Source organism: Pteropus medius, unplaced genomic scaffold (genome assembly GCF_902729225.1).
Source record: "Pteropus medius unplaced genomic scaffold, Ma_sr-lr_union100, whole genome shotgun sequence".
Lineage (NCBI taxonomy): Eukaryota > Metazoa > Chordata > Mammalia > Chiroptera > Pteropodidae > Pteropus > Pteropus medius.
This window is the reverse complement of record NW_024347730.1, coordinates 255,642-280,375: the sequence shown is the minus strand read 5'-3', so window position 1 is coordinate 280,375 and position 24,734 is coordinate 255,642. Positions and strand designations below refer to the sequence as shown.

The following is a 24,734-nucleotide window of genomic DNA, read 5'->3' as shown; positions in this document are numbered from 1 at the left end:
ATTGATTTAAGTGAAGTGTTAAAGTCCATATTATTATTATGGTTCTGTTGCTATCTCAGTTATATCTGGTGATATTACTTTATGTATTCAAGTGTTCCTATTTAGGAGCAATGATATTTACAAGTGTTACATCTCTCTCTTAGATTAATCCCTTTATCATTATGTAACCTTAAATTGTCTCTTGTTATAATCCTTGCTTTAAAGTTTATAGTGTCTGAGTAAATAGTGCTGCTTCAGCTTTCTTTTAACTTTTATTAGCAGAAAAAATATTTTTTCATCACTTCACTTTTAGTCTCTGTGTGTCTTTCAATATGAGGTTAGTCTCTTATAAACAGTGTTTGCATGGACATTTCATTTTATTTTTTATTCATTCAGCCACCCTATATCTTTTGATTGGAACATTTAGTCCATTTACATTTAAAGTCATTATAAATAAGGATATTCTTATTATTTTATTTTTTTATTTTATTTTTTGTTACTTTTGTACTTCTCTGTTTCTTCTCTTGTTCTCTTTACTGGTACGTTTATAATTTTCTTTAGTGATAGTTTCAGTTCTTTTTCCTCTATTTTTTGTGTGTATAATATAGGTTTTTGGTTTGTGGTTAACATAGTATTCATCTATAACATGCTATTTAAAAAATTTATAACTATTTTTATTTTTAATTACAGTTGATGTACAATATTATATTAGTTTTAGGTGTATAACATAATGACTACCCATTTATATAATTTACAAAGTGATTACTCTGATAAATCTAGTAACCACCTAGCACCATGTATAGTCAATACAATATTTTTGACTATATTTCTTATGCTCTTCTTTACTATAGCAGTCTATTTTAAGTTGATAATTTTGTAAGTTCAAACTTTCTAAAAGCACTGTATTTTTACTCATCCCCCAACTTATGTTTTGACATTATATGTTACATTTTTTGTTTGTGTGTGTGATATCTTTCTTAATTTATTACTTTAGTTACACATGGTGTTACAATTTTTGTCTTTTTTCCCTTCATATTAGTCTTATAATGGGTTGATTTACAAAATTAACTAAATGTTTGCCTTTATCAGTGAGATTATTTTTTCAGTTTTGCCTTTTCTACCTGAAAAAGTCTCTTTAATATTCTTTTCAATGCCTTGTAGTGATGAATTCTTTCAGCTTTTGCTTGTCTGGGAAACTGTTTATCTGTTTTCTAAATAGAGTATTCTTGGTTGTAGATTTTTTTTTTTTTCCATCACTTTGAATATATTGTGCCATTGCCATCTGGCCTGTGAAGTTTCTGATGAAAAATCAGCAGGTAGTCTTATGAAGCATTTTGTACCATAACCAGCTGCTTTTCTATTGCTGCTTTTAAGATTCTCTCTTTATCTTGTATGTTTGGTATATTAATTATGATGCGTCTTAGTATGGACTTCTTTGGGTTACCCTTCTCTGGGACTTTCTGTGATTTCTGCATTGGATGTCTGTTTCCTTCACTAGACTGGGGAAGTTTTGAGCTATTATTTTATTAACTAGGCTTTCTGTCTCTTTCTCTCCCTTTCCCTTCTCAGAGCATGTGGTTCCAATTTTTGTATGTATGATGTTGTTCCAGAGGTATCCGAGAATATCCTCATTTTTTTTTTCCTTTTTTTTTTTACTATTCCAATTGGGTGATTTTCACTGCCTTGTCTTCCAGCTCACTTATTCGTTTATAGCATCAACTAAACTGATGTTGATTTTCTCTAGTGTATTTTTAAATCTAACTATTGTAGTTTTTGGTTATGGTTGGTTCTTTTTTATGTATTTTTTATTGTATTTAATTTAATGAGATAACACTAGTTAATAAAGTTGCATAAGCTTCAATATACAATTCAATAATATGTTATACGTATATTTCATTGTGTGTTCACCACACAAAGTTAAATTTCTTTTTTTTCACCATATATTTGACCCCCTTTATCTTTATCCAACACCCCCCCAATCCCCCTCCTTCCCTCTGGTAACCACTAAACTATTGTTCATGTCCATGAGTCAGTGTTTGTTTGTCCTGTTTGTTGCTTTCAATTTTATATCTCATATAATAAGAGTAAAATCAAATTATTCTCAGCTTTTTATGTATGACTTATTTTGCTTAGAATAATAATTTCAATATCCACCCCTGTCATTGAAAATGTCAATATTTCACCTTTTCTTATGACCGAGTAATATTTCATTGTATATATGTACCATATCTTCTTTATCCAATCATCTATCAAAGGGCACTTTGATTGTTTCCATGTCTTGGCCACTGTGAATAATGCTACAGTGAAACATCAAGGTGTACATATCTTACTGATAAATGTTTTTATTTTTATTTTTTAGGTAGAAACCCAGAAGAAGGAGTCATTTGGTAATTCTGTTCTTAATTTTTTTTGAGAAATCTCTATACTCTATTCTATAGTGACTGTACCAATTTACATTTCTACCAGCAGTGCATGAGCGTTCCTTTTTGCCCACAGCCTCTCCAACACTTGTTATTACTTGTCTTATTGATGATAGCCATTCTGATAGGTGTCAGGTGATATCTCATTGTGGCTTTGATTTGCGTTTCTCTAATAGCAAGTGAAATTGAGCATCTTTTCGTATGTCTGTTGGCCATTTGTATATCTTCTTGAAAGAAGTGTTTGTTTAGCTCCTCTGCCCATTTATTAATTGGATTGTGTGTTTTTTGTTGTTGAGTTGTATGAATTCTTTATATATTTTGGATATAAATCTCTTACCAGAAGCATTGCTTGCTATATCTTCTCGCATTTAGAAGTTACTTCTTTGTCTTGATGGTTTCTTTTGCTGTGCAGAACTTTTCAGTTTGATACATTCTCATTCATTTATTTTTGCTTTTACTTCCCTTGTCTTTGAGATTTTATTCATGGAATCCTCTCTCTTCTCTAAATCTAACATCCACAAGTTTAGTACCTATGTTTTCTTCTATGCCATTTATTGTTTCAGGTCTTATATTTTGACCTTTGATCCACTTTGAGTTAATTTTGGCGTATGGGGACAGATAGCAGTCTAATTCATTCTTCTGCAGGTGGCTTTTTAACTTTCTCAGCACCATTTATTAAAGAGGCTTTTTTTCTTCATTGTATGTTTTTGACTCCTAAATCTAAAGTTATTTACCCTTATATATGTCAGTTTAATTCTGGTCTCTCATTTCTGTTTTCTTGATCTGTGTCTCTGTTTTTCTGCCAATATCATGCTGTTTTAATTATTGTCACTTTGTAGACAGGCAATATGATAACTCTGAACTTGTTCTTTTATTCCAGAATTATTTTTGCTATTCAGGGTCTTTTGTGTTTTCATACAAATCTGATGAACAAACCTGATTTGTTCTATGTTTTTAAAAAATGTCATTAGGGATTTCTATATAAAGAATCATGTCATCTGCGAAAAGTTACAGTTTAGCTTCTTCATTCCTTTTCATTCAAATGCCTTTTATTTCTTTCTCTTGCCTGATGTTCTAGCTAGTAATTCCAATACTATATTGAACAAGAATGGTAAAGTTGGAAGCTTTGTCTTGTTCCTGATCTTAAGTATAATGTTAGCTGAGGGTTTGTCATATTTGGCCTTTATTATATTGAGGTACTTTTTCTTCTATATCCATTTTATTATTAAGTATTTTAATCATAAATGAATGCTGTATCTTGTTCAATGCTTTTTCTGCATCTATTGATGCGATATAGGATTTTTATTTTGTTTTGTTTATGTGTATATCACATTGATTAATTTCTATATGGTAAACAATTCTTATACCCCTGGAATAAACTCTGCTTGATCATGATGTATAATATTTTTAATGTTTTGTTATATTTGATTTACTAGTATTTTGTTTAGGATTTTTGCATCTGTATTCATCAGAGGTATTAAGCTATAGTTTTCTTTATTTATGTTATCCTTATTATGTTTTGATATCAGGGAGAAGTTGGTCTTACAAAATGAGTTGGAAAGTATTTCTTCTTTTTCCACTTTATAGAAGACTTTGAGACAGGTATTATATTGTCTTTGAATGTTAGAATTCAGTGGCAAAGCCATCTGTTCTTGGACTTCTACTTTTGAGAGGCTTTTGAAGATTGTTTTAATTTTCTTACTGTAGATTGTCTATTGAGATTTTCCAGTTCTTCACAGTTTAGTCTAGGAAGGTTGTATATTTTTAAGAACTTGTCTGTTTCTTGAAAGTTATTAAATTTGGTGGCATATAATCTTTTATAGTATTCTTGTATGATTCTTTATATTTTGGTGGTGTCTGTCATGCCATCTCCTCTTTTATTTCTGATTTCATTCATGTGAGTCTTTTCTCTTTTCCTTATTGAGTCTAGCCAGAGTTTAGTCAGTTTTAGTGAGTCTAGCCAGAGTTTAGTCAGTTTTAGTGAGTCTAGCCAGAGTTTAGTCAGTTTTAGTGAGTCTAGCCAGAGTTTAGTCAGTTTATTCTTCTCAGAGAATCAGCTATTTCTTTTAGTAATTTTTTCAATTGTCTTTTTGTTCTTAATTTTATTTAATTCTGTTTTAATTTTTATCATGTCCTTCTTTCTACTGACTGTGGGCTTCATTTGTCCTTCTTTTTCTAGTTCTCTAAGATGTAACATAACAGTAGGTTGTTTATTTGAGATCTTTCTTGTTTTTTTGAGCTAGGCCTGTAATGATGTAAAGTTTCCTCTTATTACTGCTTTTGCTATATCCCAAAAGTTTAGATATGTTGTATTTTTTCTCATTTGTTTCTATGTATCTTTCGATCTCTTTATTTCTTCTTTGATCCAACCATTCTTTGTTGCATGTTGTTTAATCTCCACATATTTATGGTTTTTCCCACCTGCTTTTTACAGTTGATCTCTATTTTCAAAGCACTGTAGTTGAAGAATATGTTTGGAATAATATTAATCCTTTTAAATTTGTTGAGGTTAATTTTGTGCCTTTGACAATGTTCTATATGAACTAGAGAAGAATGTATAAACTGATGTTTTGGGATGAAAGACTTTGTAAATGTTGATGATGTTCAATTGGTCTAATATGTCATTTAAGGCTGATATTTCTTTATTTGTTTTCTCTTTTGTTTACCCATACCTGTCAATAGGGTATTTAGACTCCCTGCTATACTCGTATGTTTGTCAATTTCTCTTTTTAGTTCTGTTAGTAGTTACTTTATATATTTTGGTGCTCCCTGATTGAGAGCATATATTTTGATAAGTGTTATGTCTTTTTGATGTATCGTCGCCTTTGTCATCATGGTGTGTTCATCTTTGTCTCTTATTACCTATTTTATTTGAAGTCTATTTCATCAAATATGTCTGGCTATACTCATTTTTCTCTGGATGGCATTTGCTTGGAGTATTATTTTCTATCCTTTCACTTTGGGTCTATATTTGTCCTTGCAGCTGAAATGTGTCTCCCGAAGGCAGCATAAGGTTGGATTTTGTTTTTTGGATCCAATCTCCTACTCTGTGCCATTATATTGGTGAGTTTATTCCATTTACATTTAGTGCGACTATTCATATTTGAGGTTTTACTATAACCATTTTATCTTTTGTTTTCTGGAAGCTCAGTGTCTTCATTGTTTCTTCCCTCTTGTGTTTCTGTCTGTAATTTTAGTTTGGTGGTATTCTATTATTTTCTCTTCTATTACCTTTGTTTTATGCATGTGCCTCATTCTGGATTTTTTTTTTTTTAATGTAAGTGTTGTTACCATTAACTTTATATAAAAGAAAGTTTTACATATACACTAGTCCTTTTGTTCTTCTACATATATCTTATCTCCATTCCCCTTTGCAAATTTCATTCTTTAACCCACCCCTTTTCTGTCTTTGTTGTCTTTTATTATCACTATTTATTCTGTGAGCTCATTTCTGAATTGCAGTCTTATCTTCTCTTTAAAAATATTTTTTTACTCCTTTAATCATTATGTAATATTTAAGTATTTCTGAATAAGAGTTGCAATTTCTCGTTTCTATTTATTAGTCAACTTATTCATAGTTTTTATATCTTTTTCTCTTCTGTTTCAGGTAGAATAACCCATTTCAGTATTTCCTGTAATGCAGGCCTTATGGTATAATATTTCCTTAGCTTCTGTATCGCTGAAAAGATCTTTACTTTCCCTTCATATCTAAAGGAGAACTTTGCTTTATATATATATTATTCTTGGCTGGTAACTTCTCTCTTTTAATAGTTTAAATATTTGGTATCATTTCCTCCTGGCTTGTAGAGTTTCTTCTTAAAATCTGATAGTAATCTAATGTATTTTCCTTTAAAGGTTGTCATCTACTTTTCCCTGGCTTTCCTGAAGATTCTTTCTTTGTCATTAATTTTTGACCATTTTAATATAATGTGCCTTGGACAAGGCCTTTTCAATAGAGATAATTATACATTCTTTTGCTTCTTTTGCTTCTCTCCATACATTTGAGAAGTTCTCATCAACAATTTGAATAGGCTGTCTGTTCCCTTCTCCTTCTCTTTTCCTAATGGTATACTCATTAGTCTTATATTGCTCTTTCTAATGAGGTCAGATTGTTCTTGTGGAATTCTTTTTATTTTTTTCTTTATTCTAAAGTCTCTCTCTTCTTCTATCTGCATCATTTCCAGATATCTATCTTTGATATCACTGATTCTTTCCTCCATCTGCTCAACTCTATTTTCTAAGCTATTTCATTCTTCATCTTGGTTATTGAGTTCTTTACCTCCAGAATTTCTATTTGGTTCTTTATTAAAGTTTCAGTCTCTTTGGTAAAGTATTCTTTTTATTAATTGATTTTTATATCTGACTTCATTAAACTGCCTGTCTGAGTTTTCCTGAATATTGTTGAGATATTTCGAAACTACAATCTTGAATTCTCTGTCATTTAAATCACATATTTCTATATCTTTAACTTTATTTTCTGTAGTATTTTCATTTTCTTTCTGAGCTGCCTCGTTAACTTGGTTGTTCATGGTATCTGATGGATTATTTCTCCACCTAGACATTCATTGTAATAAACTCTGCTTTAAAAAAAAAATTGTTCTAATCAAGAATGATCCCTCTTTAGCAGGTTTATAAGAAAATATTTTTCTTTTGTTTTTCAGTAAGTGGAGCACAAGTGTCCTGCACTGCTCAGACCTCCCAGATCTCTGTTGGGTGGCAAAAATTGCCCTTAATCCATGGGGCAGTGTGTGTCTCCTCTGTGGCCAGGTTGCTTTGGTCTCAGGGCTTCATCCCTGTAGGAAAACATTATGGGCTATACGATTTGGAGCCTCTGAAGAACCTCTGATGTCCTGGTGCTACCCCAGCATCCAAATGCAATGTCATGCTGCTTAAGGTGTCCCACGTGCCTCTACAAGGATCAGCCTCTGGCATACCTATGACTCTATTTTCCTCCAGTAATGGTGAGTGCCAAGCCTGAGTTTCCTTGCCTCTGTTTCTTCACCCCTATCACTGGGATCAACTACAGTATGTGTCTGCCACTCGGAAGTTGTCTCCTCAGTTCTTGAGACTGCAGACTCCCTGCTCTGTAGCCCGACACTCATACAGCTGCAGTTTCCCTTGGGACCTGCCATTACCTCTGGGGAGTGGGGAGAGGTAGCCAGGCTCTATGACTACATTTTCTACCTGGAAATGGTGGCACACCTCTGCTTTCAGTTTCTGCCCTTATCACTGGAATGAATCCACTTTAGTATATGGTGTTCACTCAGGCAGGACTACTTAGGGCTACCAAGAGTTCACATGGCAACCTGATTCTTCCCTTTGCCCAGAGTACTGCAGGGAGCTCTGGGCAGTGTTCAGGCCATCTCTTTCTACTCCTCTCTCTTTCTTCTTTCTTTACTCACCTGAATTATTCACCTATCCATCTGCACATGCTTTGATGTGCAGATCTTTCAGAAGTGGTTGTGTGTTAGGCTGGGAATCTTCCATTTTATTATAGCTGTTCAACTTGTCATAGTCTCAAGAAGAGAAATCAAAGGGACCCTTCACACTGCCATGTTTCTGACATAACTCCATGCAATACACTTTTGCTGCTATTACTTTGAACACATCTGTTAGATCAAATAAGGATATACAAAATAAAATATTTTATCTTTTTTACATCTTTGATTCTCTTTCTTTCTTTATGTGGATTTAATTTTCACCTATATCATTTTTTCTTATCTGACAAATTTCTTTTAACTTTTTTTTTTTTTGCAAGACACATCTACTAAAGAAAATTCCCTCATTTTTTGTCTGAGAACGTCTATTTTTCCTTCACTTTTAAAAGATAATTTTTCTGAATACATTTTCTGTAGTAGTGTTTATTTTTCTTTCGACATTTTAAATACTTTCTTCTCCCACTTTTTGGCTTCATAATTTCTGATGAGAAGTCCAATACGATTCTTATTCATGTTTCTTCATAGTTAAGATATTTTTCCCCCATGTCTTTTTTCAAGATATTCTTTTTGTTGGTATTTTGCTGGAGTTTGAATATTATATGCCTAGATATAAAATTTTGTATTTATCTTGCCTAGTGTTTTCAGTTTTCTGCATATGTGGTTTGGGAATCTGTCATTGGAAACTTTTTAGTCATTATTATTTCAAATATTTTTTCTTTTCTCTCCTTTTTTTGTGGTATTTAAATTATGTGTATATGACACCATTTGTACTGGTTCCACAGTTCTTAGATATTCTGGAGGGTTTTTTTTTTCTTTTTTTTTCTTTTTTCATGCTTTTATATCTTCGCTTTCAGTTTGGGAAGTTTCTATTAACATATCTTCAAGCTCACTGATTTTTTTTTTCTTAGCCATGTTTAGTTTGCTGATGAGCCCATATTTGTTCATAAAACTTCTAGTTTTATCAAGATAGTGAGTGCCAAGAAATTATAGTGAGGAAATGACCTTGTGAGTCATTCCATTAACTATTAATTAACAAAGGAACAGATATATTATATGATATATCAATTACCTAAATAAATAAAATTCATCTAATTCAACTTTCCTATATATCTTAAAGCTATATATATATGTGTGTGTGTGTGTGTGTGTGTGTGTGTGTGCATATATATATATGTACATATATATATATATGTATATATTTTTTGTTTTATTCCTCTAGAAAGCAATTATTTTAACATTCTAAAAAGGAATTGGCATTTGCCTCTCAAAACTTTTTCATTAATTAAAAGTGTCAGTATTAATTATATGGCATAATGATTTAGTCTAGAACTCTTAATTCTATAAGCAGTTTTTATCAGTTTGTGTTGTGGAATTAACAGCATATTTTGCATTTGTGTGTTCAGCTACCTCTCTACCTGACTTGGTTACTCAATATCAATAACAAAATTTTTGTATACAGAGATTTGTGATGTACAAATATTATAAACTAGAAAATGTTTGTCTTTCACAGAAAGAGGATTTTCAAATAATATTTTAAATGAAAATAAATTATATTAATATAATGAACAAATTCAGTTAGGTTTTAACATTCTTTTAACTTAATAAAATGTGTGGTTATGCTAGATCATAGAACCTTTTTCAAACACATGAATATGATATGTATTTTTAAAAGAAAAGCCATAAAATTATTTTTTTCTAATGTAAAACAGATCCACATGATTTTGATCTGTTTTAAATTCATTTGAAAATGAGACTATTGTTTAATAACTATTATAAAATAGAATTCAAAACACCATTAAACAATTATGCGATATGGCCATATGTTGATATAAATATATAGATTTTTCAATTTTTTTGATTAGCAGTTTGGATAATCTACAAAGTTTTCCAAGTTCCATTTCAGAATTATATAGTTAAGGCATTAAGAAAATACTATTTCTGTCACATTATCTTGTTTTTAGCCTTATTAGTGATTATGGGAGATATTTAATCAAGATCTTTGTTGATAAACAAAAATAACTTTATAAATTATTCTTTCTCTAGAATTTAAAATATATATAATTTTAGTCATGATTGGATATAATAGTTCCCTAATACTAGCAGTTGCTCTGCCTACCAACTAGTCATTTCTAGTTGCAGAGATTTTTTTAAATTGTTTTTTCATTTTGTCTCTTCCTTTTGACTTTTACCTTGTAATAGACTTTCTGCTTCACTAAAAATATGATAATGTGGTCCACTTAATTGAAATGAAAATATCTTCAGAATTCCCTGAGTTAATTTATTGTGAATCATAAAGATTCTTAAGATATGCAAAGCTTTGCATATTGATTCACAGTTCAATTTGAAGGCTGTTATGGGTTGATTATTTTTCAAACAAATTCAATTATATAAAACTTCTGGGGAAACTTTAATGGCTTCTAAATCAATAATTGCAAAAATAAAATTAGAAATCTATAAGAAAAAATAATACAGAAAAATAAATAGAAAAAATATGTCGATTTTTTAACCAGTAAATTAATTCAAATTATTTACCTATCCAGAGAAACAAATAACTGAAACCTCTCCATTAGCCTCCACTAGCCATAATAATTATCAAAAGGTAGATATTTATGTTCTTATATTTTTTAAATTTTAATTTATTTTTTAATTTATTTAAATTAATTTCAAGTATACAGTACATTGGTTTAACAGCTATATAGCTCATAAAATGATCCCCCCAATTGGTCCTTCCTTACCTTAATCCTCCACCTACCCATCATATTAATGCTAATTGCATTCCCTATGCCATGTTCCCCATCCCCATGACCAATTATCAACTACTAATATGTACATCTTTAACTCTTCACCCTATCCTCCCTGCACCCAACTCCTCTCCTCTCTGTCTGTCACCAAATTGCCCACTATATTTGTGAGTCTGTTTTCGATTAGTTTGTTCTTTTTGTTTCTTAGATTCTGCCTATAAGTGAAATCATATAGTATTTATCTTTCTCTGTCTAACTTATTTCACTCAGCTTAATAACCCCTAAATCCATCCATGTCGTTGCAGAACCATAATTTCTTTATCCGATTGTCTGCTGATGGGCACTTAGGTTGCTTCCATACCTTGGCTATTGTAAATTGTGCTGCCATGAATATTGGGATGCATAGATCTCTACACATTTTTATTTTGGTTTTCTTTGGATAAATACCTAGAAGTGCAATTGCTGGGTCAAAAGGCATATCCATTTTTAATTTTTTGAGAAAACTCCATACTGTTTTCCATAGTGGCTGTGTCAATTTGCAATCCCAGCAACAATGTATGAGGGTTCCCTTTTCTCCACATCTTCACCAACACTTGTTGTTTTTTGATTTATTGATGATAACCATTCTGACAGGTGTGAGGTGATACCTCATTGTGGTTTTAATATGCATTTCTCTGATTAGCGACCTTGAACATCTTTTTATATGTCTTTAGCCATCTCTATTGCCTCTTTGGGGAAGTATCTGTTCAGGGCTTCTGCCCATTTTTTAATCAGATTGTTTTTTGTTGTTGTTGTTGAGTTATATAAGTTCTTTATATATTTTGGATATTAATCCCTTATTAGATGTATCATTAGCAAATATCTTCTCTCAATTGGTTGGTTGTCTTTATGTTTTGTTGCTAGTTTCCTTTGTTGTACAAAAACTTTTTAGTTTGATGTATTCCCATTTGTTTATTTATTTATTTTTTTTGTTTCCTTTGCCTGAGGAGATATATCTGAAAAGAAATTCCTGTTAGTAATATCAGAGAGTTTACTGCCTATGTTATCTTCTAGAAGTTTTATGGTTATCTTCTAGAAGACCTTACATTTTAAGATCTTACATTTAAGTCTTTAATCTATTTTGAGTCTATTCTTGTATATAGTGTAAGAAGGTGGTCCAGTCTGTTTTTTTTTTTTTTCATGTATCTGTCCAATTTTTCCAACACCATTTATCGAAGAGACTGTCTTTACTCCATTGTATATCCTTGCCTACTTTGTCATATATTGACTGTATAGTCATGGATTGATTTCTGGCCTCTCTATTCTGTTCCACTGATCCATGTATCCATTTTTATGCCAATACCATGCTGTTTTGATTACTGTATATTTATAGTATAGTTTGATATCAGGTAGTGTGATACATCCAAATTTGTTCTTCTTTCTCAAGATTGCTGTGGCTATTCGAAGTCTTTTATGGTTCTATATAAATTTTCAGATTATTTGCTCTAGCTCTCTGAAAATTCAGTTGGTATCTTCACAGGGATTGCACTGAATCTATAGATTGCTTTGGGTAGTATGACCATTTTAACAATGTTGATTCTTCCTCCCCATGAACACCGTATATGCTTCCATTTGCTTGTATCTTCTTCAGTTTCTTTTTTCAATTACATAATTTTCTGAAAGCAGGTCTTTTATCTTTTTGGTTAATTTGATTCCCAGGTATTTTATAGTTTTCAATGCGATTGTAAAGGGGATTTTTTTCTTAATTTCTGTTTCTGAAAATTCATCATCGTTGCATAAAAATGCCGCTGACTTATGAATATTTATTTTGTAACCTGCTACTTTACTGAATTCATTGATCATTTCTAGCAGATTTTGTGTGTGTGTGTGGAATCTTTAGGGTTCTCTATATGTAGTATCATGTCATTGGCAAATAAAGAGAGCTTTACTTCTTCTTTTCCAATTCTGATGCCTTTTATTTCTCTTTCTTGTCTTATTGCTGTGGCTAAGGCTTCCAATACAATGTTGAAGAGGAGTGGTGAAAGTGAGCACCCTTGTCGTGTTCCTGATCTTAAAAAAAATGCTTTTAGCTTTTCCCCATTGAGTATGATGTTAACTATAGGTTTGTCATATATGGCCTTTATTATGTTGAGATATGTTCCCTCTATTTCCATTTTGCTGAAAGGTTTTATCATAAATGGGTGCTAGATTTTGTCGAATGCATTTCCTGCATCTATTAATATGATCATATATTTATTATATTTCGATTTGTTAACGTGGTGTATGACATTAATTGATTTGTGGATATTGAACCAACTTTGCATCCCAGGAATAAATCCAACTTGATCATGGTGTATGATATTTTTAATGTATTGCTGAATTCAATTTGCTAATATTTTGTTAAGGATTTTTGCATCAATGTTCATAAGAAATATCAGTCTATAGTTTTCTTTCTTTGTAATGTCTTTGCCTGGTTTTAGAATCAGGATAATGGTGGCATCAAAAAAGAAGTTAGGGAGACTTCCCTCTTCTTGAATTTTTTGGAATAGTTTGAGAAGAATAGGTGATAATTCCTCTTTGAATGTTTGGTAAAATTTGCTTATGAAGCCATCTGGTCCAGGACTTTTGTTTTTTGAGAGGTTTTTGAATACTGATTCTATTTCATTGGTAGTAATTGGTCATTTCAGATTTTCTGTTTCTTCTTGTCTCAGTCTTAGGAGATTGTATGTTTCCAGGAATGTGTCTATTTCTTCCAGATTGTTCAATTTGTTGGTGTATAATTGCTCGTAGTATTTTCTTATGATCCATTGTATGTCTGTAGAGTCTGTGGTCATTTCTCCTCTTTCATTTCTGATTTTATTAATTTGAGTCCTTTCTCATTTTTCCTTGATGAGTCTGGGTAAGGATCTGTCAATTTTGTTTATCCTTTCAAAGAACCAGCTCTTGGTTTTATTAATTTTTTGTATTGATTTTCTAGACTCTATTTCATTTATTTCTGCTCTGGTCTTTATTATTTCCTTCCTTCTATTAACTTTGGTCTTTGTTTGTTCTTTTTCTTCTAGTTTTTGTTGTTGTTGTTGTTTGTTTGTTTGTTTTTAATTCTAAGGTTAGATTGTTTATTTAAGCTTTTTCTTATTTCTTGAGGTAGGCCTGTAGTACTATGAAGTTCCCTCTTAGGATTGCTTCACTGTGTCTCATAAAATTTGAGTTGTTGTGTTTTTATTTTCATTTGTCTCTAGGTATCTTTTGATTTTTTCCTTGATCTCATTAATAGCCCAATCATTGCTTAGTAGCATGTTATTTAGTTTCCATATGTTTGTGTATTTTCCAGTTTTTTTCTTGTAGTTGATTTCTAGTTATATCATTGTGATCAGAGAAGATGGTTGATATGATATCAGTCTTCTTGAATTTATTGAGACTTGATTTGTATCCTAACATGTGGTCTATCCTTGAAAATGTTCCATGTGCACTTGAGAAGAATGTATATTTTGCTGCTTTGGGGTTATGTTCTTATTTAATTATGTTTTTTAATCTTAAGCTCTGGTAAAGCAGTTTAAGTTTATTAGATTTCTATTTTCTGCAATAGGAATATCAGGAATATTTTCAACATTGCTCAAGTCCACTTAGGGATTATTTTTGTCATTCTTACAAAGTTATGGTTATAAAAGCTAACATAGTCCACATCATAAAATAAAGTCTGAGTTCAAGATAAGAAAGAATATTTGCTAATGATTTTACTGATTTGCTCTTTATCCAATCAACCAATATTTATTTAAAAACATACCAAATGTATAAAAACCATGCAGAAGATTATTGTTGTTTTACCTAAGCAACTTACAATCTAAATGAGATTTAGATTGGAAGTGTTTGATAAAATTACTAAGAGTCTGTATAAGACCACGTAAAAAGCTCAAAAGAAATAAATAAAATCACATGCTATTAAAATAACTCTTTAAAGATGCTTTGGGTTTCAGTATGTTATTCCTGCTTCCTGGTTCTAAAAAAAATATATGAGTAAAGCATTGTAAAGTTTCAAATTTATATTTTTGAATAACAGCTTCAAAACTTTTATCAGAATGTTTATATACTTATTTACTGTATAATGGAATGAGTAAGTAGACAAAATTTATCAACTAGGATTGGCTTGACATTTTAATGATATTATTTCATGTTTTTTATATGTATGTTTGTATTTTTTTTTCTTTTTTGTGTGTATTTATTTTGAAAGCATATCATACAGGAGGCAATCTCTCAGTTTTAAATATTCCACTTCTTTTGTGTAAACTTACATATTGTTCGAAAATAATGAGTTCCAAAGTCTTTCGATGCTAGTTTTCTTTTTATGCGTATTCAATGCTCACCACTTTTCAACATAGTTCTTCATTCCCGAGTAGTTTATTTTGACTAAGTTTTAAATACATTGTTTCCAAGTAGTTTCTTTAAGAAAGGTACATGATTACTGTATTTCTCAAACTCTTCCTCCTTGAGAAAGTTTTCAGTTTCCTTGAGATAGGTATGATAATCTGGGTTGCACAGACTTGTTTTTAACAATCTTGATATTTTAAAACAGTTTTAGACTTACAGAAAAACTTAAAATATAACACAGAGCCCCCATCTGCTCCTTCAAACCCCATTATCATAGTACATTAGCATGGTATACTTGTTGGAATTAATTAACTAATACTGATATATTAATATTAGTTAAAGTCCATAGTTGTTCAGACTTCCTTGATTTTAATCTAACGTCCTTATTCTGTTTCGTGATTCCCTCTAGAATATCACGTGATATATCATGTCTCTTAAGCTCCTCTTGGCTGAAACATTTCACCACCATTTCTTGTTTTAGATGACCTTGAAAGTTTGAAAAGTAATGGTCAGGTATTAAGTAGGATGGCTTGCTATTGGAATTTGCTTGATGTTTTGCTCATGAATAGACTGAGATTTTAATTTTTTGTGAAGAAGACCACAGAAGTAAAGTGATGTTTTCATCACATCATATCAAGCACACATATTATCAACATGATTTCTTACTGTTGATGGTTAATAATGAATTACTAATTTAATATTTTATTGTTTAAATTATTCTAGCATTGACCATTAGAAACTCTTTTAGTTGAGTACTGTGTCCTAGTGTGTATATGTGTGTGGGGGGGGGGAGGTTTGAGCACTTACTTTCTAGCACTACAAAATGTTCTCATCTCATTTTGTATATTTTTTGTCCTAATACTAGATTGAGCCATTTCTCTAAGGAGGCCTGATTCATTTTATTGAAGAAAGGTATTAGAAAACAAGGTATTATTAGAAAGGTACATAAACACTAAATGTGCTCACGGCTACTAGATGTCATTTTATTTTAGTTCTTTCAGTTAAGAGTAAAGAAATATATTTATATACACAGTGTTCATATACCTTTATTTGTATTGAGCTAAATGAGATCTTGCTGATGTCTCCAATTCTATCTCATTACTACAGGGATTTTTGTAGCTTCTATGTCTCTTGCTTATATGTAAAGTCCCACTACAAAAGTGAGCTCTATCTCCTACCATTCCCCATTTATTTCCTGAATTATTTAATTCTAGTATACATACATAGCAGTGTCAGAATTGTTAAGCATTACCCTTTGAGAAAAACATTAATGATTATAGTACAATGCTTATGTGCAAGACCTTTTGTCTCTTGACTTTTTAATTGAAGAGACTCCACTCACTTATGAAGTTACTTAAGCCAACAAATTCTTCCCACAGCCTTTAGTGACACCATTCTCATATTCTGCATTTCATCCTAGTTTTTTCAAACTTCTTAAATCTTTTTAAAAAATTTTATACATTAAATTTTTGCTCTTCGTGCTTGTATAATAACAAATTTTGAGCTCACTCAAGGAGGATTTGGGTTTTTAGCCAGACTTCTGGAACGTAACTTCTAAACTCTTGGAATATTCTGAATGATAGGGGTGTCTTTGATATTTGGATCCTAACTCACTGTAGTGATAGTAAAACATCTTAGACAGACGTAACAACTGGAATGCTATGTCCTAGGTCTCAGTTTGTCTAACTCAGGGAAGTGCTCTACAGTTCTACATCCATTATTACTGTGTCATACAGAATAGTTTTACTGCCCTTAAATATCCCTTCTACTTCACCTATTAATAACTTGTCCACTTAGAAAATCCTTGAAAATCTCTGATTTTTTTTTTATAGTTTTGCCTTTTTTCTATAGTTTTGCCTTTTTTAGAATGTCAGATACTATTTTATCATGTGATATGTAGTTTTATTCAGATTGGCTTTTTTTAATTAGTGGTATGCATCTAAGATTCCACCATATATTTTTACTGATAGATAATTTTTAAATTACTGAGTAATATTGCTATGTATGGAATAATGTGTTTGTATAATCAGTCACCTATCAAAGGACAATAGTTTTCTATTTCTGGCAATTATGAATAAAACTAATATAAGTATTTGTGCATACTGTTTGCGAAAATGTAAGTTTCCAACTTAAATCAATTACTTGTGTGTAGCAATTGATTTAAGTTGTATATGTGGATATAAATGTATATATACAGTATTATGGCATTCTAATGGGAATATAATGGTATGTCATTGTTATCTTTATTTGAAATTGCCTAATGAAAAATGCTGAATATCTTTACATGTGCTTGCTTATTTGTCTTCTCTTTTTGGTGAAGTGCTTGCTAGATCTTTGGCCCATATTTTAGTTTGAATGTTAGTTTTCTTATTGTTAAATATTGAGTTATGTATATTTTGGATACAAGTCTTTTATCAGGTATGTGTTTTGCAAATATTTTCTCCTAGCATGTAGTTTGCATTTTTATTTCCTTAAGAGTATTTTGCATATAAAAATAATTTTAATAAAGACTAACTGATTAGGTTTTTCTTTCATGCCTCTTGTTTTTAGTGTTGTGTATAAACACATTTGATAAATCTCAGGTCAACTAGATTTTCTCCTATGTTTTCTTCTAAAAGTTTTATAGATTTGCATTTTATATTTTGGTTTATAATCTATTTTGAGTTATTTTTTATGAAAGGTGTAAGGTTTATATCTATATTTAAGTTTCTTCATATGTTATCAAATACTCCAGCACCATTTGTTAAAAAGACTACTTTCCTCCATTGCATTGTGTTTATGCCTTTGTCAAAAATCTGTTGATTATATTATATGGGCCCATTTCTGTTCATTGATCCATGTGTCAGTTTTTCACAATGCTAGACTACCTTGATTAATGTAGCTTTATAGTAAGTCTAATATTCTGATAGTTTCAGCTTTTCATCTCTGTTTTTCTTTGTATTGTGTTTGTTATTTTGATTCTTGGCCTTTCTAAATATTCTTTAGGATGCGTTCTTCAATATTCACAAAATTGCTTCCTGTGACTTTTATTGGAATTGCAGTGAATCTATAATCACATTTAGAAGAACTAGCATCTTAAGTATACATAGGTTCTTTCTATGAACAGAATATCTCACCATTATTTTAGATCTTTAAAAAATGTTTTTTCTTCAGAATTTTGTAGTTTTCCTCATTCAGATCTTATGCTTATTTTGTTAGGTTTGCAACCATGTTATTCTTTAGAGCTAATATAAATAAAAATAATATTTTGTTTTTAATTTCAAACCAGTTGTTCATTACTGATATGTTATAAAACAATTAAATTTTACATGTTAATTTAATATTCTATGAACTTAATGTAATTGTTTATTGTATATATGTATATACACACATATAATTTGGAATTTCTACATAGAAAATAATGATATCTACACAAATATTCATTTCTTCTTTCCCATTCTATATCAATTTTTATTTTCTTTTCCTGTCTTATTGCATAAGTAGGGCTTCCACTACAATGTAGAAAATATGTGGTGAGAGAAAACAACTTGGTTTGTTCTTGATTTTAGGGAAAATACCTAGCTTCTAAAAATTAAGAATGAGGTTAGTTGTAGGTTTTTAAGATATTTAAAAATTAAGTAGAGGATATTCTCCTTATTACTAATTTACTGATAATTTTTATCATAAATAAATGCTGTATTTTTTCCATTGTTATTTCTGAATCTATTAATATGATCATGTGCTTTTTTGTCTTTAGTGTATTGATATGAGAGATTGCATTAATTGATTTTTCAATGTTGCAAAAGCATCCTGGAATAAACCTCATTTGGTTACATGGGTTATAATTTATTATTTTTAATAAATTGTTGAATCTAATTTTTTAATATTTCGCTGAGTCGACATGATTTTTCTTTAATCAGAATTCTGTAATTCATTCTCCGTTGTCTTTGGACATTATTCTTTTCTATGTGCATGTCAAATGCCAGTTTAATTTTGTAGAATTCTAATTTTCTTCATAGAATTAAATAGCTTATCTCAGTGTTGGATATTTTCTAATATTTATATATATATATAATAACAAAATGCAAATCTAAAAAACTTTTGGAAGAAAACAGAAGAAAATCTAGTTGACTTGAGATTTGTCAAATGTATTTATATATGACATCAAGAGCAAGACACATAAAAAATAAATTTATTAATTTATTTTTAAAATAAGACTATTAAAATAAGAGAAAAAAATTATGTGAAATACACTTAAGGAATAAAAATGCCAGCCATATGCTAGGAGAAAATATTTACAAAACACATATCTGATAAAAGACATTAATCTAAAATAAACGTTACCTTAAAATTCAACAATAAGAAAACTAACATTCCAACTAAAATACGGGCAAAAGATCTAGCAAGCATCTCACCATAAAAAAAAAAAGAGAGAGAGAAGGCAAGTAAAAATATGCAAAAATCTCAAACAACATTTGTCATTAGGCAATTTAAATTAAAACCATGATGTGTGTGTGTGTGTGTGTGTGTAGAGTACAAGGCCATGACGCCACAGACAGATATATGGGATTTGTATACATACAGATATATACATATCTCACAGGAACATTTTCTTTATTGCGTATTTTAACGCATCTCTTCCAATTTGGAAGTATTCTACTTTAGTCACAATAATTACACTTAAGTTAAAAATTTTGTCTGCTTTCACTTATCTAATTGCTTTCTATTTTTTATCTGCATTAACTTTGATTTGTTCAAGTCTTTCCTTTATAGTAGATATAAATTTGTTTAGTATTATTTATTGTGTTTATGACTTCGAATTGTATTTATTTAATTTGAAATGTTATTTTGAATCTCAGTGTATTCTGAAATTGGCATATTCCCTTTCATTTTATTCTATTTTTTATCTAATTTTTAATCTTTCGTTATATTGAATAAAAGTGCTTATTAACCTAATATTGAATAAAATAATTAAATCAGCATAGAATAAGAATGAGAAATTTCTCTCAGTATCTTGAATGATGTCTCCTAAATTTATGATGTCTCCTAAATTTGTCTCCTAAATTTATGATGTCTCCTAAATGATGTCTCCTAAACTTATGATGTCTCCTAAATTTGTCTCATCAATAGCATGTTTCTATTATCCTTTTGTTTCTCTACTTCAATATTATATTTGTATATATTGCCATTTTTTAACTCAGCCTTCTGCTCTTCTATTCAATAGTTTCTTTTGTTCTGATACAGCACAACAAACTTCTTGGCTCTATGTACATAGTTTCCTGTCTCTCTATCTGGATTATACATGGAAACCTGCACTCTTCTCTTTCTTGTCTATTTTTATATAACTTGAATAAATGATTAAGGTGGAGGTGATAGTGTATAGTGAATGGGGAAATCTGAGTGGAAGTGAACAAGTAAAAGTATATTGTTTTTGTGAAAATGCCAGATCTCCAATTTATTTCCGATATTGGATTTTTAAAGTAGTCTCCACTACTTTTTTTTTTTTTTTTTTTCAGGATATTTGGGGGCTGTGTCTGTCCCAATGTGACGAAACTCTTGGGCTTGATTTTTTTTTCCAAGGTCATTCTTTCTATTTATCATCCCCAAGTTACCAATTTCTCTTCACCAGTCACCACCTTTACAATTTTGTAAAAATAGGAAAATGTAATCATAGACACAGATATTCTTCTCTTTAGATTTGGACATTAAAGGAACTTCCCAAAATTGTTAATGCATACATTATCTCTTCAGAATGGTAGAGGGAGGATTAACATCTGAGCTGAGCTGGGCTGTCTGCTTAGACCCTCAATTTTTGATTTCGCCCTTATTAATTTCCAGTGATAATTGTAGTATGTTAATTCTGACATCTGTGTTGGGTTGGAGAATTTCTTGCTGCTTTTATAAAATTTTGTTATTTCAGAATTGGTGAAGAAAGTTTGCAATGCAATTTTAACATGCTATTTTAATAAGAAATTACCAGTTTATTTTCAAGCCATACAATTATGCTTCTGCCCTATCACTCAGGTGAAGCTGCTCTCATTGAGGTCATCAATAATTTTCTTATTATCAAATTAAATGGACTGTTTTCAGAGCTAGTTTTCCCCCACCCCGCTCAAGAATTTAACATCATTATTTTTCTGTCTAAAAGTTCTCTTCTTTTTTCTCAACAATTAATTTATTCTTCCCTTATTGTATTTCAATCTATGTAACTATTCTTCCAGTTACTTTTGCATGCCTTTTTTTCCTCTGACTTCTAATAAAATATTGGTTTTTCTGTTATCCTGATTCTCTTTCCATCCGTAAATAATCACTTTTCTTTTCATGTTTCCAACATGTTTGTTTTTAATTACTGTCCCAAACATAAACCACTCAAATAAATAGTCTGAAAGTTAAGCTTATTTCTATCTTTCTGTCAGTATTTGAGCTTTCAGGTAGAATTGTGCAAGTCACTGGCTACAAAACAGCATCCAGGTCAGAGGACTATCTAAAGTTCACTTTTTATCACAAATACAAAGGTGTCCTTGGGTCTAGCCATAGCCAGTCTTCACATGCAAAATAACACCAAAATCCTTTAACAATGAACTTGATTACAAATCTGTGGTCAGTTATCTCTTCCAACTCAGTCATCTCTTCCACCTCAGTCTTAGTTTAGGAGCTCTTTATTTTATATCTGATTTGTCTTCTTGCTTCCAGAATCATTGCCATCTGTTCCACATTGTTTGAGTGATCTTTTTAACACATACTCCTGTTATTTTCCTACCTAAACACAGTTAACCTGAATAATCACTGTAATCTGAGTCCAAGACTCTATCAGAACATTTGAAGAGTGCGCTTCTTCCAATTAATTCTTTATCATGTACTTTCCCATCCTATCCATCAGGGACAACATTCCATAGCAAATTCAAAAAATATATATATAATATATATATATATATATATATATATATATATATATATATATATATAAAATGTTTTTTTAAATGCTGATTGGCACTCGCAATATCTATTGTGCTCTTTCCACCCATTTGTGTCCACCTGGCTCTTCATTTTTCTTTTCTTTTATTTTGTCAGTCTCATTGTAAACATTATCTCTATGATGCCTTTCTGACTCCTTGTCTATTCATCATTTCCTTCATCGCTCCCTCTCTAAATATGTCATTTATATTACAGTCCCTCAAGATCTGTAAACTATTTTAGGAAAATAACAGGAAGTACTTATTATTCATATTTTTATGTTTAGTATCTAGAAGAGTATAAGTCATACATTAGAATAGAATGGAATGATATTAATTAAGTAAATGTTTTTAGTTCTGAACAAACATTCATTTTTAAAAGGGTAACAATTTGGATTTCTTAAAAGGACTAAGATTGTACACACCTAGATTTGTCTTATTTTCTAAATACAACCCCCCCCATATTTTGAATTGGTTCATAAAAAGAGAAAAAATAACTAACTTACTCCAATAATAAAAAATAGTTTCCATATGTCTAAATGACATGTCATTGATTTATTGATATAATTGGTTTAATTGTGGTAGAGAACCAGTGATTCACACTATTTACTTCCCTGTAACTAATGACATATTCATTATATTGGGGAACTCTACCTCTTTATATTGCCTTTGAGAGCAGAGAAAGTCCTCAATTGTCATTTTTTCATCTGACAAACCAAGCACTCTTCTTTTACACACATTAGATACTCAGTGAATTAAAGTGATCATTTCATGACAACTCAATTCTTTGGAGACTAACAGGCTCAAACACACTGAAGATTTCAAATAAAAAGTTTTGTGTGTAGAATAAAAAAGAATATGTTGCTTAACGTCATCTGAAAAATAAAACAGGATTAACATAATGATTTCAAGTTATATAATTGAATAAATTTGAAATGTAAGGCTATTTTTGTCATTTCTGAAATTAATATACTTAACATTTTAGTCCTACTCCAAAGTGGGTAATTTATCTTTTAATTACCACTCAAATATTTTATGCTATAGGTTGCTAACATTAATTTAGAGTGTTTCTTCTTAAATTAAGCATAGCAATTTTACCCTTTTCTTGTTGAAGGAGCAAAGCTGTGTCTTAAGGTTTAATCAATTTACTAGGAAAATATGACATATAATTCCAAAATGTGACCAACTGACCAAGAAGAATTTTATCCTGGTATTGTTTTAAATTTTGGTTTGCAAGACTTTTTTGAGAGAAACAAAATGGTAAAGCTCAACCTTTATAGTTAAGATAATGAGAATACAATAGCCTAGCTAGATGATTCCTATATAACTATTGCAGTCTTTTGTTCTATATGATATGAAAAATGAAGTAACATAAAATCAACTCAAGTACTGTTATGTTTATGAGATAAACACTGTCTTCATTAAAGAATACATCAGAATTATTGAACTTTATCTACTAAGTAATCATTGAATAGCATGCAGAGATCAAGGCCAAATCTATAATTTGTGAGTGCTTCAGTGTCCATGACTTTTCTGTAGAGCAATAAAACATAAACTTAGCAAATGCAGACGTGTGGTCACTGGCTGTAGTTGATGTTTCTTCTTTCTTATACTTTAGTTACATGAGATATTGTTATATATCATTAAATATTTTCCATATATCATTGTATAACTGACACCACTGAAGTTCTTGAATATTTAATTATTTGACTTAAAGGTTGGGAGGTGAAGTGAAAAAGTGAAGGGATTAAGAAGTATAACTTGGTAGTTATAAAATAGTCATGGGGATATAAAGCATAGAGAATATAGTTAATAATTTGGTAATAACTATATAAAGTGCCAGGTGGATACTAGATCATTCAGCGTAATCCTTTTGTAAATTATATAAATGTCTAACAACTATGTTATATACCTGAAACTAACATAAAATAATATCGAATGTTAACAGTAATTGAAAAATTAAAAAAGATGGGTGGTAACGTGAAAGGGAATAGGAGATCCAAATTTCCTTAAAATATAGGAAATATAGTTACTAATATTGTGATAGCATTGTAAGGTGTATAATGGTTGTTGAACTTGTCATAGTGATTACTTCTTTAAGTATATAAATGTTAAATAACTATAGATATTGTATATTAGTTATGGTTTAATAAAAATCTTTAAAAAAAGAAATATAAAACTAAAATATAGACTATGTTAGAAATTTTGTCTATTTTGTTTTTTGCTATATTCCAAGTGCCTCAAATAGTAGAATAATGAACAGTTGTTGAACAAATCTTGACTTAAAGAAGGCGGCAAGTATGTTAATGGGTAGTTACAATCAAGATTGGTAATAGGAAAAAATTGATTTGATTGAGTGTTTACCTTCTTTTAAGATATGTACGCTTCTTCTCTTTTGTAACAAGGGAACGAACACATGGTGTGTATATCTAGTGAGTCTGGGGTTTCTCAAAATGTACTCACAGATTTGGATGCCCATAAACACTAATCCTGCAGTTTGTGTGTGTGTGTTTGTGTGTGTGTGCGGCGTATGTGTGTGTGTGTGTGTGTGCACACATAGGTGGTATGATTAAATTTCTTTCAAATCTGTAAGACTTTTTAGTTCTTTCACTACCAGTAGAGCCCCTGAGTGCCTGGTATATACCTTGACTTCCTAGAAAGGGCAGCTCTCAACTTTATTCAAGGCTGAGGACTTTTCCTACAGATTCCCTTGGCCTCATGTTTTCTAAACCTCTTCTGTGCCTAGGTTCTTCTAAATCCTACTTGTTTTAGGTATCTGGAATCACTCTAATAAATAAACCATCTAATGTGCTTTGTGAATTATTACATTATTTCTCATTATTTTATCACAACATTTTAGAAAATGTCCTAACTCAGATC

General features: G+C 30.5%; 1 protein-coding gene across 1 annotated transcript in view; it reads left to right on the top strand.

Moving 5' to 3' along the window:
• LOC120614256 (gamma-1-syntrophin-like) overlaps nt 1-24,734 on the top strand; it is a gene marked incomplete at its 3' end in the record, with an annotated part of 263,409 nt that overhangs the window by 4,677 nt on the left and 233,998 nt on the right. The window contains exons 2-3 of the mRNA XM_039877056.1: nt 2,339-2,366; nt 7,061-7,360. The remainder of the gene's footprint in view (nt 1-2,338; nt 2,367-7,060; nt 7,361-24,734) is intronic.